The sequence below is a fragment of the Dermacentor albipictus genome, chromosome 8 (assembly GCF_038994185.2).
Source record: "Dermacentor albipictus isolate Rhodes 1998 colony chromosome 8, USDA_Dalb.pri_finalv2, whole genome shotgun sequence".
Lineage (NCBI taxonomy): Eukaryota > Metazoa > Arthropoda > Arachnida > Ixodida > Ixodidae > Dermacentor > Dermacentor albipictus.
In genome coordinates, this window is record NC_091828.1 from 99,154,811 (window position 1) to 99,168,250 (window position 13,440).

A 13,440-nucleotide genomic window follows, 5' to 3' on the forward strand; every position below is an offset into this window, starting at 1 on the left:
CCTTCACACTGCTCTGGGATGCAGTAGGCAAGAAGGTAGCGTAGCGTATGTGGAGTCGGTACTTGTAGTGTTTGCAGAATGCAACGTAACGGTGAATTCTACCGTCGTTGTGCTCCGGTTCATGTTGCGGGGCGCGGGAACGTACCCGAATCTTACCGTGGAAGTTAGTGTGGCGGTGAAGACAAAGTTGATAAGTGTAGGATCTGGTCCACTAAGGTTTGTGAAAGGTTTATACTGGTCGGATGAAGTTTCATAATATTGTTACGTAAGAAGACGCAAATGAAAAGCTATATACAAGTATATTTACAACGTAATACGCCGCACTTGGCCAAGAGGCAACAGCCCGCGCTAGCCTCCAATCGTTGTCGTTGTCTTCTTACTGCTCGCCTCTTCGTCATCGGTAATACTGTTCCGTAGCACTACCCCCGGCGGCAAAAGCGCCGTCCCGGAGCGACTAAAGGCCGGACTTGGAAGCAGTGTAGTAGGCCTTGAGCCTACTGACGTGCACGACATCACTAGGTGCTACAGTAGATGACGAGGTTGAGCTCACAGGGGCAATTTCGTACGTCACAGGCGTCACCTGGCGCAGCACGCGGTAGGGCCCTGTGTATCGCGAAAGGAGCTTTTGTGAAAGTCCGACGTGACGAGAGGGCGACTACAAGAGCACGAGCGCACCAGGCGAAAACTGTACGTCACGGTGGCGGGCGTTGTACTGACGCTACTGAGTGGTTTGCGAGTCCGTCAGTCGAGCACGGGCAAGCTGGCGTGCATGGTCGGTGAGAGCGATGTCGTCGCGCGCATACTCGCTTGTTGAGATCGAAGCAGGAGGAACTGCCGTGTCAAGGGGCAAGGTCGGTTCGCGACCGTAGAGCAGATAAAAGGGAGAAAATCCGGCGGTGTCGTGCCGGGAAGAATTATAAGCGAATGTGACGATATTTAGAATGACACACCGGGGTGCGTGGACATGAGCAAGTGGCATAGTGCTTACGCACAGTAAGCATTATGCTTGCTGTGCATAACAGAGTAGTTTCTGCGTGGAATTCTGGTACCACGCTTTGAATTTACGCGGCATGTGTGCTAACTCGAGTGATGCCCACGAGAGGGTGAAACAAACCGAGCCACCGAAATCGGCAGCCGGCGCAGTTCGCTCGTTGTACAGGTAAATAATATGGTATTCGAAATCTATTCGTTGAAATGAACTGTCGTCCGTATAGCAGTTGATTGCTAAGAATCCTATACCCGTAAAACACGGCACTTTCTGTGATTTATTAACCGTCGGGGCCTCAAATCTTAGGATATTAAAGAACTCTCACTGCTGTTTGGGTACCACCGAAATCATGGCGATATGTAGTTGAGCAAAAGATTAGCAGGTGGCGCTTCCAAAGTACATATACTAAAAATTGGAACGATACAGACAAGATTTGCATCGCCCCTGCGCAAAGATGACAAGCAAAACCGTGAAGCGGTCCACATTTTTGTTATTGCGATAGCAATAACATTGACACTCTAGGCATATATCTCCCGTCGCCGTCGCGGTGAGGTTCCGTATGAGTGAAAGCATGCGAGGGTGAGCGGGCGAAAGCGGTTCAATCCAACACCACCTAGATAGCACATGGCCTTTTCACTCGGATCCATGACGTCATGCTACCTAGCCCGACTGCCATAGAGTCTATTGGAGACGTTTCCGACTAGGCAACAGTGATTTTGATGTCACCGCTTTCAATACGCCAGCTTTGTCAATGGAAATTTGGGGCCAGGAAGCGTGACGTCATGGATCGGAGTAAACAGGCCATGTGTTATCTAGGTGGTGTGGTTCAATCTCGCATGCGGAGAGCGAGGAACGAGGCCCGGATGCGTGCCTTCTCCTGTGGCATGCGAGGCGGGGTGGAAGGGCGTTCTTCTACGGCGGCTGTTAACCTGCCTCGACGTTCTCCTCGCCAGCCACTCAGTACAGAGTGGAGACAACCGCGGCGTCCACCACGGCGTTGCCAGGGGAATCGCAGGAGCCGTAGTGGACGCCTTTGGCGGACGCCATAGGGACGCGTTGCCGGTGCTCGTATGTCTTGAAAGCAGTCAGAAACGTGGCTAAAGAGCGCGCCCGTGCGGGACTCGTCTTCAAACGGATCCCCGATGTTTTCAGAGTGTGCGTCGTCCCGGTAGCTTCGTATGCGCTGTGTCTAAGACGTTTCGTACGCATTGGAGCGACAGATGCACGGAGGTCAATTGCCTCGCGACTACTGCCCCGATTCCAAGCTCCAGCGTTTTCACGGAGAGTTTCCTGGTCAATTTACTTAGAACACGTTGACTGAGTGGTTGGTTTGAATCCATGATAGAATGTGTCAGTGTGACTGAACAAGGAGGTAGAAAACAGCAGACACGGCTGTCTCCTTGTGTCACTTTCTTTCTACACCCTCGTTGAGTCACGCGTACATATTCTATCATTGTTAATTTAGTTAGTAAGCGAATGTTTACAAGTTCATACGGCTGATAAAACTATTACCTATACTTCGTACCGCTCTCTACTAATTTTCCTATCGCAATCCGTGCTTCGTCTTTCCGTCAGAATCCTGAATTCTCTGACAGAGTCTCACAATATTTATTTATTTCAAGCCTTAGGCGAGTGTGAGTATATTTGACGGGTTATCATCCAGCCCGACGTGCATTTGCCGCAGATTACCCGGAAGTACCGAGCGCGATGGCCGAAACTGGTAGCAGCAGCGTGGAGGTCGCTTTTGGGTCGAAAGTGGGATCACGTGACATCGCTTCGCCGCGCCGACGTCGCGAGTGGCCCTTTTATCCCGTGATTTAGAACGTTTATTTTGACCCTTGTCGTTACATTGCCTCTTGTCGTTTAGTGGTAATTACCGCCCTACTGGCGCCGAAAACCGTTGCTCCGATCCTCCTAAATGATTTGTAGAAAGTTCATCGCGGAATTTATGAAGACGATTGGCTGGGTTTTGTTCTTGAGTGGTCGGATTGCTCGTTTAGAGTCCAAGGATGAGACCTGGTCTACGAAATAGCAAACCTGTTAGATATTCTTTTTCAAGAACCTAAAGGTCTCGCGATCACTGCTCAGAATTTTGTTCTAAGTACGTCAACTTGTTGTCAAAGGCTGGCAGCGTTCCAGGCGCGGCCGGGTTACAGTTCGTGATAACGTTCGTCATGAAGAAAATAGCATTTGACTGATTTTTCAAAACGTCTTTTATTTTTTCATCAGCAGCACGAATAAAAACGGCCTTCCCTCCTACATGACACAAATGCAAGATAAATTTGTCGTGTTCTAGGGCTTCGTGAATGAAGAGGCCGACTGAACTTGAAACATGCTTTATTGCATGGCAGAAACTTAACGTGGCCGAATGACACACATGGAGTATAAAGGACAAAAAGAACACCACAGCTTTGCCATCGAGAAACTATGGCTTTGCGGCCAGCGATTATGTACGCATAGTGGGCGAGGGTGATGGGATCGCAATATGCGCCGCGTGACAGAAAGGGAAACTCTATCACACAAGTACACGTGTACAGATATGCGACAGAAATTACGTAAATCTTTTACCCTGCAAAAGCACATGACGTCCTCCGACCTCCTTTTCACTGACTCGGGGTTTTCATTTGTTTTTTTTTCTTTATCTTCAGCTCTTGGGCCACTTGCTACGCTAGGCTGTGGGATACGTTAAACATCCTGTGCGGGCTGCGAATGGTGTATGGTCACTTGACTACAGAATTTGCGTAACCAAATACACAAGTCCCATCAGTTACATCTTGTTCAACCATTTCAAAGGTCAGTCATGCCTAACTTATGTTACAGCTAGATGGAGGGGGTGTTTGCGGTCTAATTTTTGCAATCGGGCTCGCTCTCCATTCGAGGCGGGCTCACTTGTTTTGGAGATAGTGTAGGAGCACGAAGGCAGAAAAAGTGGCTCCTCGCTCCTTTATGGTGGGGCCCGAGGCTTCCCTGCCCTGCTCGAGCCCGGTGGTGGTGGCGATGAACTTTATTTTTTCTATTTACAGGAGAGGTGTGAGCTCAGCCCGAAAGGCTCAGCCCTTACAAAGTCTAGGGGGGGGGGGTGCCTAGTCCGGGACGCCCGTGGTTTCTGCAGCGGCCCGAGCCCGCGCCGCACATTACAGAGGGTTGTGGTGCCCTCTCGTTTCTTCAATCACCGGCGCTTGTGCTCGCCATGAATACGAACACGAACCGCGGTAGTCGAAGGTGTCGGATATCTCCCTCCCTTGTTGCCCGAATACGTCCACGTCGTTCTTGAACCGCATGTGTCGAACGCATGGAGGGGGAGGTCGTACCCGAGCACGCATGAAATTTTTTTACAACATAATGCACAGTTGTAACCCTTGCAGAACTCCCGACGAACGCCGGTTTGAGCCGGATAAAGTATACCTACTGCGGCATGCTGAGCTCTCTCAGACACCACCGTTCCTGCTCGCATGGAAAAATGTATGCTGCCCAGATATGCGCCTCTCTGAACACCGCGCTCGAGGCTCAATTTACCTCCGATTGCGTCATGCATGGGCCGACAGCGCCACCATTATCGCATGCGACACGTGGGCGGGGCCGAGTAATGGCTTCACTCCTCTCTAGAGAGAGGGACATGGGTATAGTATGGTTGCGAAGCTAGACGCGAATATGCCACTGTTACCGTGTTTTCCACGCATGGGTTTCGGCAGGTTCGACCCCCGTTGAAGACGTTTCACGTCGAAACGCAATTACAGCAAGCTATATATCCTCCGTGTTATTGTGCCCTGGGTCGCATGCGATCGAGAAACGACGACGCGGTACGACAAATCCGCTGCGTATGCAGGCTGACAAAGGCGTGCACAGACCTGTATTTTTACAGCCAGTAACATGTAATCCTCTGTAGATATCTATCGATCAACGATATTGGTCCATGGTAAGCTAAATGCGGAAGATACTTGCAGCACCAGGTTACGCAGAACATAAAGCCGCATTTGAAGGACGCACATGACCCATGATAACGATCCGATTAGATCCCAACGGCGCTTCGCCGATGTGTGTGCACGTTGTCCGCGAGAAAGTAAGAACATAAAAAACATGCTAATAGATTCTGATCGCCTACTACAGCATCTTTTCACATGTCCACGTTCTTGCGCTCAAAAGTTGACAAGAAGTATAGCACTAATGTGTGGGTAGCATTTATGCCAAACCCACGTAAGAACTGCAACAAGTTACACGTAATTTGTAAACTTCTGTACCCCGCGTGTCGGAAGATGCTCTAACACATACAGTCTGTGAAACGAACATTCGAGTATCTTTCAGAGTTACAGATTCGCAAACATTGTGTTCCAGCTCTTCCTTTCTCTTCTCAACCGACTGGTATTTGTGGCAACCTTTACAGATAATCTGTCTATGCCTAGGATCTGCCGGATCGTGTCTTCGCGTAGACCAACAATATTTTTCCTACGAGGCCAATCTCGAACATAGTGCAATACCTGAGCGACCCGCGGCAGAGGTGAAGCACGCCTTAAGCGCTCTCCATACGTGGGACGATCCCGAAGGTAGTCAAATGCCGGGCCGACGCGCTGAGGAGGTCGCCGTATTCTGTCCCTGAACAGACGGCGGGCCGCTACTCTAGCGCCATCTCATAGCGGTGTTCACCACAGAGCCCGTCTTGCATGGCACTACGCTTTCCTTCTCGCGATGTCTTCGCTATTGTCGTCTTTCATCCCCCGCTGCGCTCTGGTTTCCCTCCTTCCTTCTTCGCTGTGCTCGTTCGCTCCATCATTCCGAGGACGCCGACTCAATGTGCGGGAACGGCCGTCTAAGAGTGGCGCTTTAAAAACGGTATTTGTATAGATTCACCAGCTGTCTATATAGACCACTTGTGCTATTTCTATATTGACACCTTGTTGCGATGGCAAAGAACACAGTACCAAAAATAGTTAATCATAAAACTCTTTATTGGGCGAATTTGCTCCCAGAAAAGCAAGTTGCACTAAAAGTGCAACGATAGCGGCGAGCACAGTCAGCCGCCGTCCAAGATTTCATCAGCGTGTCCAGCGCATCGGCTTTCATACATGACCAGTCGACAGTCATAGCGTAATGCTGGCTCTCACGCATCTTTCAGGAAATGCAACACATTCGCTTCGTGCATAAACATAGAAAACAGGGTTAGGTGACGATAAATGCAACAGACACAATCAGCTACGCCAGTCGATAAAGTCCGGAAACATGCAGACGTGTTTTGCACCACGCGATAACGTTTAAAATATTTAGCCGTTCAAAGGTGGTCACTGGTAAAACACAATAGTACATGCAGTGCACGCGTCAATATATTCCAACAACGAGTTCGTACATAAACCACATGTAAAGCTTCCACTAAACGATCCAGCAGTGGCTTCACGTGTGCTGCCATCAAGGAAACTGTAGGGCACGAACAACAAGAGTCTCAGCTCGATGCGCAGACTGGCACCAGGGCGTGTTTGCGGTTCGCTAGAATGCTTCGTCGCACTGTAATTACGCTGGGTAGCTGCAATTACAGTGAAGACTTGCCACTCTTTGCAAATGCCCACGACATATTTAATGGAGCATCTCTTTTGTAGCGAGTATCCAGAATGCTGTTGGAGAGGCGCGACACACGGAGGACGCGACCTCGTCCAGATAGCTTCAAGCTTCCACGACGTCCGCTATCTTCAGGTACCGAAGAATGTGCAGAACGCAGTATTCGTTCAGCTGGTCCAACTGCTTGCTACCGTCTTCCTGGACCTCGCACTCGACCCGTTCCTGGACGACGCCCGCCAACTTCATGTAAGTGTGTAAGTCCGCATTGCGCAGAAGCTGGCGGGCTTTCTCGATCTTGGACACGGCTTCGGCCTTCTCACTCCCGGTCACCTGCGCCCGGTCCCGGTCTTGCTCTAGCTTGCGCAGGACACTCTCGACGAGTACCGGGTCCTTTGAGAGGAGCTCAAAGGGGCGTGCGCATTCTGGGCCGTGGTCTCCCATCACGAACCGGGTCGCCCGCTGTGCGAGGCCGCAGTTACGCCGCACGACATCCTGGGCAGCGCACATCTCGTTGTTGTGCTGCAGGCAGAAGGGAATCTCCAGGAGAAGTAGGTTGTAGTTCTCGGATAACCGCGGCAGAAGACGCCGCAGGAATACAGGCACAGAGCTGCCTCTGACGGCTGGCAGAATGAGCTCGTAAAGCTGCCGGTTGTTCAAAGCGGCGTCGGCGAGCTTCTGACAATCTTCGTCACGCAATTCGATCGTGGAGTCCAGGTAGATATTGCTGATGCTGCGATTCAAAGACAGAGCTTCACACAAGTTAGATAGCGACTGACGTAGGGATTCGTCCTCCGCGTGTTCAATTTCGTCCCAGTCATTGCCAGAGTCATATGTTTCGATAATTAGCTGAATTGCCTTGATGGAGGTTGATCCCGTAATGTACGCAGCTAGCGATGCGAACGCGTCGTTGTCGAAGAAATCCAGAAACAGGCAAAGCAACGTTATGTGGTTGCAAGTAGCGATGACGTTAAACATGTTTCTCAAAGCAGCCACGTCTGCTAGGAAGATAAAGGAATTGACAGTGAGGGCTGTCACTGCCTCACACGCAGAAACTATTTCAGCGTCCTCGGGGTGAACGACATAGCTTCCGATGCGCACCCTTTCGCCAATGCCACAATCCCGTATTAAGCGACAAATTTCTTGAATACCACAATCAATCGGAACGGTTTCTAATGTCAAAAGTTTAAGGCGGCACTTCTTTTCAAGTGCTTCGAGCAAGAGGTAGCAGTCTTCCCTGGTGGACCACGTTAAGCTAAGCTTTAAATGCTTCAGCGTGCTGTTTTCCTGCAACGCTAACACCCAAGCGGGGACGCCGAGTGCGTCGACGTATTCATCCGGTTGCGGATTAAGCAAGTCTTCGTCACTTCCCTCGAGCAGCAAGCACACACTTTGCTGAGACGGGCTATGGGCTACGGCTTCCAAGAACAGCGCGCAGTCCTTGCACGTGGCCTGGCCTGCCACGAATAGATCTTCCAAAGTCGACATTGTGCTGATCCCTTGTGCCAGCGTCTGCAACGCCGCGGTCGCGAACACGAGCTGGCGTTCGACCAGTTTGAGTTTCCGTAGCGACCTGTTTTTTTTGACCAGATATTCCGCGAACCACACCGATGCGGCTTCGAGGGGGCCTGAAGCAAAGAAGCAGCCTCCGACAGTCAGTTCAGTGATGGTGTCATTTTTTAGAAGAGCATCGATGAGCTTCTTCCCCATGTCAGCGCTTAATTTCAGCTCCGATACGTCCAGCGAGACCAGTTCGGTGCCACCTTTTTCCAACAGGCGGGCGGGAATTTTCATTCGCTCGGCGGAACACGCATGGCCGACTGAACATCCGGGCGACTGCTCGAAGACTTCCACTTGGTCGCTTGCGTTGCCGAATAGGGTGAGCCTCTCGAGTCGAGACGAAGATTGCAGGGCTTCGACCAGCGGGCTTGTGTTCGCGGCACCGTAGTTTGCCGCCACTGAGACAATACACCGGTGCCCTTTGAGGAGCCAGCGTAAGAGGGACAGGGCTGCTTCTTCGTTGTGGGTGCACAATTCGCAATGTGGGGATCCGAGGCAAACGCCCGGCACCGTCCGGACGCTTAGGTCTCCGAGCTTGTTGCGAAACTCTTCTCTGAGCTGAAGGCCGGCGTGCCACAACACTTTGTTGCAAGCTGTCAGGTGTCGAAACAGATGACAGACGCGACTGTGGCCCCGTGTGCACGTAGAGGGAATCATCACCGAACCAGCGGCTTCACCTTTGCAAGAAGATCAGCGTCTCTGGAGAACTGCGGGAATTGTGGATGTGGTAAAGACGTCTGCGTTGCGTCGACCGTCTGTCGTGCGTGTATGCATTTGCAGTGGCGGCTTCAATTTGCACCGCCCATTTATACCCTTCCGCTGAACGTGCATTTGAACGGCGCAAGAAGGCTTGCGGTTACGTTGTTTCAAAATCAAGTTTAGTAGGGTCACGAGGTCAGTGGGTAGAATGACACGCGCCTCATTATTTGGTTGTTTCATTGGCTGTCACGTTACTACCAGCCTGCAGCATCTAGACGCGACAATGACTTTCGTTTATTTACGAGCTGTGGCCACCGGAAGAGTGTAAGAAAAGGAACGTGACTCGTATATTGTTCGGTAACAGTGGAGATATGCGCGCAGGACAAAGTTTAGCGCCTACTAAGCACCATTGTGCGCATGAAGACTCACAATATTCTACCTTCGACCGGTAGTGAAGGATCAAATTGCAAAATGAAAAAAAAATAAAGTTTATCAGAGGTAAATCAATGCACTCTTGAGGAAAAGCTTAGGGATGTGTGTCACAAGTCAGCGGCTACACTGCTGAAGAGGCATTCTTGTGGATCCAGTTGCGTCAGTGCAATATTAGTGGAGAGAACTTCCAGTGGCACCCTCTGGCGAGTGACGTCGCGGTTAGAATGCCGAAAATGCCGGCTCGCTCAGCTGCCGGGTGCGTTCGTTCCCTTCGAGTATGTTCGAGATATTGGTGGCTCGAGCCACACTTATAGAAGGGTAGGTGGGCTTCATTCTGTTGCCATGCCTGAACCACAAAATTGCTTCTTCAAAAGCGCTTGACTCGACAATATTTGCGGATTGGATATGGCAAACTATGTAGCGTTGAAGAGTCTACTGGTCTCGCAATGCATATATGCGGCGTGTCTGTCTATAAATCTTGCGTATAAAGAATGCCTGCAAATTCAATACACGAAGTTTTGTGCGACGCTTTGCTAAACACTTAGCATTTTCATAGTACTTAGCTACGAGGGACACAAAATTTTACATGTAAGAAATATCTTGGTACCTATAGTGTCCACATGTTATCGCTGTTAGGAAGACACTGACCGGCGAAGCTGTCATCATGTTTCTTATTACTCTGGTGAGTTGTTCTTCTCAAATATGGACACTTATTAGAGCGTAAAAGAAATACTTAGGCACACATTTCGTATGAAAAAGCTCGCTGCTACTTTCACCGCTCACTGAAACAGGCCGCCATAACTAACTACTCATGGCTGCTAACACAACGATGCGTCATGTAGAGTATTTACATAGTCAATTCAAAACTACCATTGCAGCAATCACCTGAAAGAAAAGTGTCGTGGTGGAGATGGAGAGCCAATAAACTGCAAGCGAGGACATGTTTGATGGTGGCCCTCAGTAGCTTTTCACAACAATATGGCCCACCCCTCAGGCAACGCTTGCAACCGACCTTCGTTATGGCGAGACACGCATTGATCTCAAAACCCATTAGTTCGTTACAGCCTCCAATTTAAACCACGAAGCCGTTTTGTACAGGGCCAATTGCAATTCATAATGTATACCGAAGCCAACGGGCACTAGTACCATAGAGTTTCCTACAACAATTACTAGAGGGAAATCTGGCGCTGCAATCGTAAAGCCACCATGGGAATGATGGCTATGTACACGGATGTGTCTCATCTTCGTGCTTGGGGATTCAGACGTTCTACCGGCTTTGTTTATAACGCTTTGCCTTCAGGCCTAATTTGGACGATATTTCTAAGCAATATATGCATTCTTTAAATGCAGAACGCGATAAGATTCTCGCTCGATCATGCGTCCATAGCGCGAGATTGTCAGTATTTGCCTTCTGTGCTAATTGTCCCGACTTCTATATCCGCGGTCGGACAGATTTATGGCAGCTAATCTAATTATTTGCGATCTGGCACTTCAAGAATGATCACATATTACAAAGTCAAGAAGCTGTTTGGAGCCAGGAGGACGAAGTATATGGCCAAATCCATATTCTGGCCATCATTCCCGTGCTGGCCGAGCTACCCTGCTTGCAGCTTCCGTAGACACTAGCGCCACAGTTCACTCTGGTGGTGCTTGTACGAAGCTCTATGACCATGACGCTAACCAAAATTTATCTGCCTACTGGCTGTTCTCGGTAACCCTAATTATATACGGGTACGCAGTTGGCTGCTTAGCATCACGACCACATTGTCGTGCTCGGCGCTAGGTGTATGTGTTCGCTTGAAATTGAGAATGGGACGGAGACCAGTCTGGTCGGCAACATACATTACAACGATTAAAAACGGGCACCGACCAACGGAAGTTTACAAAAGTAAGACGTTTCGGCTCCCACACGAGAAGCGTTGTTCAAAATGATGCTGAAGAGAGGTCGCGGTCCGCTTACGTTCGATTAAAATGTCACGTAATCGTCTTTTTCTTGAATCCCTGACAACCCAGAGCACCCAGCAGACACCTAAGTGGTAATGACGGCAACTGCCCCACGTGTACACACGTTGTTAGGTCATATCTTAAAGTGAGCTGTGCGTTATGGATGCCTCGCCTTTCAGAAGACGCTACAAATTTCCATTTCTCTTTATTCTTTCTGTTCTCTTTTTTTCGTCCTCGCAATATCCCCAGTTCTCATGCGCAGGACGCATATTTTCGAGCCGATATCTGAACGCCTCGGTAAAAATTTTGGCATCGTGCAAAACCAAGCACGAAAACGATGCGTTATCAACTTTGTTACTTACCTCTCGAACTCTCCTAGCTCCCTTCTGACATTGTCGATGTATTAAACGGTGTTATTACCTATGCGTCTTATCATTGGCTGAAGATTAGGCTACGCACAACGGGTGTATAAAAAGTAGCTGGTGCTTGAGCGAGCGTCACAGACACCTGTCCCGACGAGAGACGGTGGCCACGTCGGCACCGAGGCGATCACTTGCACAGCTGTGCCTGGAACGCCGATTTCCCATGGAGGGCGAGTTGGTTTCTGCCGAGCTGCTTCGTCTGAACTGCACACGACGCCACAATAGCGTCTGTCAACTGCTGCGACACCTCACAGCCTGCAACAAAGTCTTCTGGCACGTGGGCCTTCAGCTACGCGAAGACACGAACGACGCGCTCGGAGAAGTGAGCGTCGCGACTGTGCCGAGCATTCGCCGCCGATTCCTGAGCCACACCGAGCAGGCGGCCATCGCCCTCCTTTGCCGCTTGATCGCAGAGCACAGGTGCATTGTCGCAGCGGAGCTGAACTACTCAGTGGCAAACACAGGTCCGCTGTACGCAGTCCTGGCGTCTTCGTCGAGTCTGAGAAGGATCAGAGTCATCGGAATCGCGAGCGACCACCCGGAAGACCCATTCTCCCACTGGCATTACACTGATGAATTCATCTTCCGCCCGGCCTGCGGACATTCTTATGCAAGAATGACAATCCCGAATCGCCTGCTCACGCGAGACGATGCCATGCTCACGTCGTTGGACGTGGCTGCAACGAGAATGAACCGAGCCTCGGCCGAGAAGCTCATCGACGCGCTCATCGAGAACTGCACGATCACTGAACTCGTCGTTGGAGCCTCTGTCTTTACGTGCGGCCCTAGGAACCGACCGTCAGAGCGGTTTGCGCAGTATCTGACCAAGGAGGACGCGACGCTTCGTAAACTCACTCTGAGAGCGGTCTACTTCGATTCCGCACTCGGGTGCGAAGTTCTCGTGCGAGCCGTCTCCGTAATGACGACACTGCAAGAGTTGGCGGTGCAGTTTCACGCCGGCAGCCGAGACTACGTGTACTTCATGAGAGTGATCGCCGGGAGCCGCAGCCTGCGCTCGTTAAGCCTGCGATTCACGGGTTTCGGCGATGGACGCATCGTTCCGTACCCAACTATACCCGCGCACGTGGTCAACGTTCATGCTTGGGCCTCGGCGTTAAGGAAAAACAGGACTCTGGAGAAGTTGGTCCTCGACATTTCGTGGTCCACAACCGCAGACTGCTTAGTCTTACTGCGAGCACTCGCAGGCAACCGCTCTATCCGGCAATTGACCTTGCACAGTCTTCCCCACGACGGTGGCCTGCGCCAGGCCTATGGCATTATACGGGAGTGCCGACTCGCCGCCAGGGTCGGCATCGGGGCCCATCGCGTAGGACCTCGAGATCTGCTAGCGCTTTGGTACTGTCGCCAAGTGACAGCCGTCATTCTCAGTTACAAATACTTTCTCGACCCGACTGACTTTTTATTCGCCTTAAATATTGTGGCTTCTCGCAAGCACGTAACATCGCTTACCGTATTTCTCCACTTCTTCGACGCCGACATTTATGCGTCATTGTCCGCTTATATAAGAAGCGCTTCTGCGCTGAAAGCCATTGAGCTCAGTGTCCGGCTCGACTACACTCACGCCATCTTGTTTCATGCCCGCTTTGCCGACGAGACTCCCCTCGATCGCTGTATGTCTGCCTTGTGCGAAGCCTTATCTTCGAACCTCGGCATCACCAAGATCACGCTCGAGTCGGCGGTGCAGTTGCGCGATGACGTCTACCCGGTGCTCGCCCGTGCCGCTACAAATCCCCGTCTTCACGAGCTCTGTCTGAGAGGATTCAAGGTAGAATCTTGCGCGACCTTCCTGGAGTTTCTATTTCCAAGAATGGCACACAAGTACAACCTGCTTCG

At 50.8% G+C, this 13,440-nt stretch overlaps 1 non-coding gene across 1 annotated transcript; it reads left to right on the forward strand.

The window, feature by feature from the left end:
- Window positions 1-1,373: 1,373 nt before the first annotated feature.
- LOC139049336 (U6 spliceosomal RNA) lies at window positions 1,374-1,477 on the forward strand. Its single transcript, XR_011508197.1, has one exon. It is a non-coding gene; the product is annotated as a U6 spliceosomal RNA (small nuclear RNA).
- Window positions 1,478-13,440: the final 11,963 nt, after the last annotated feature.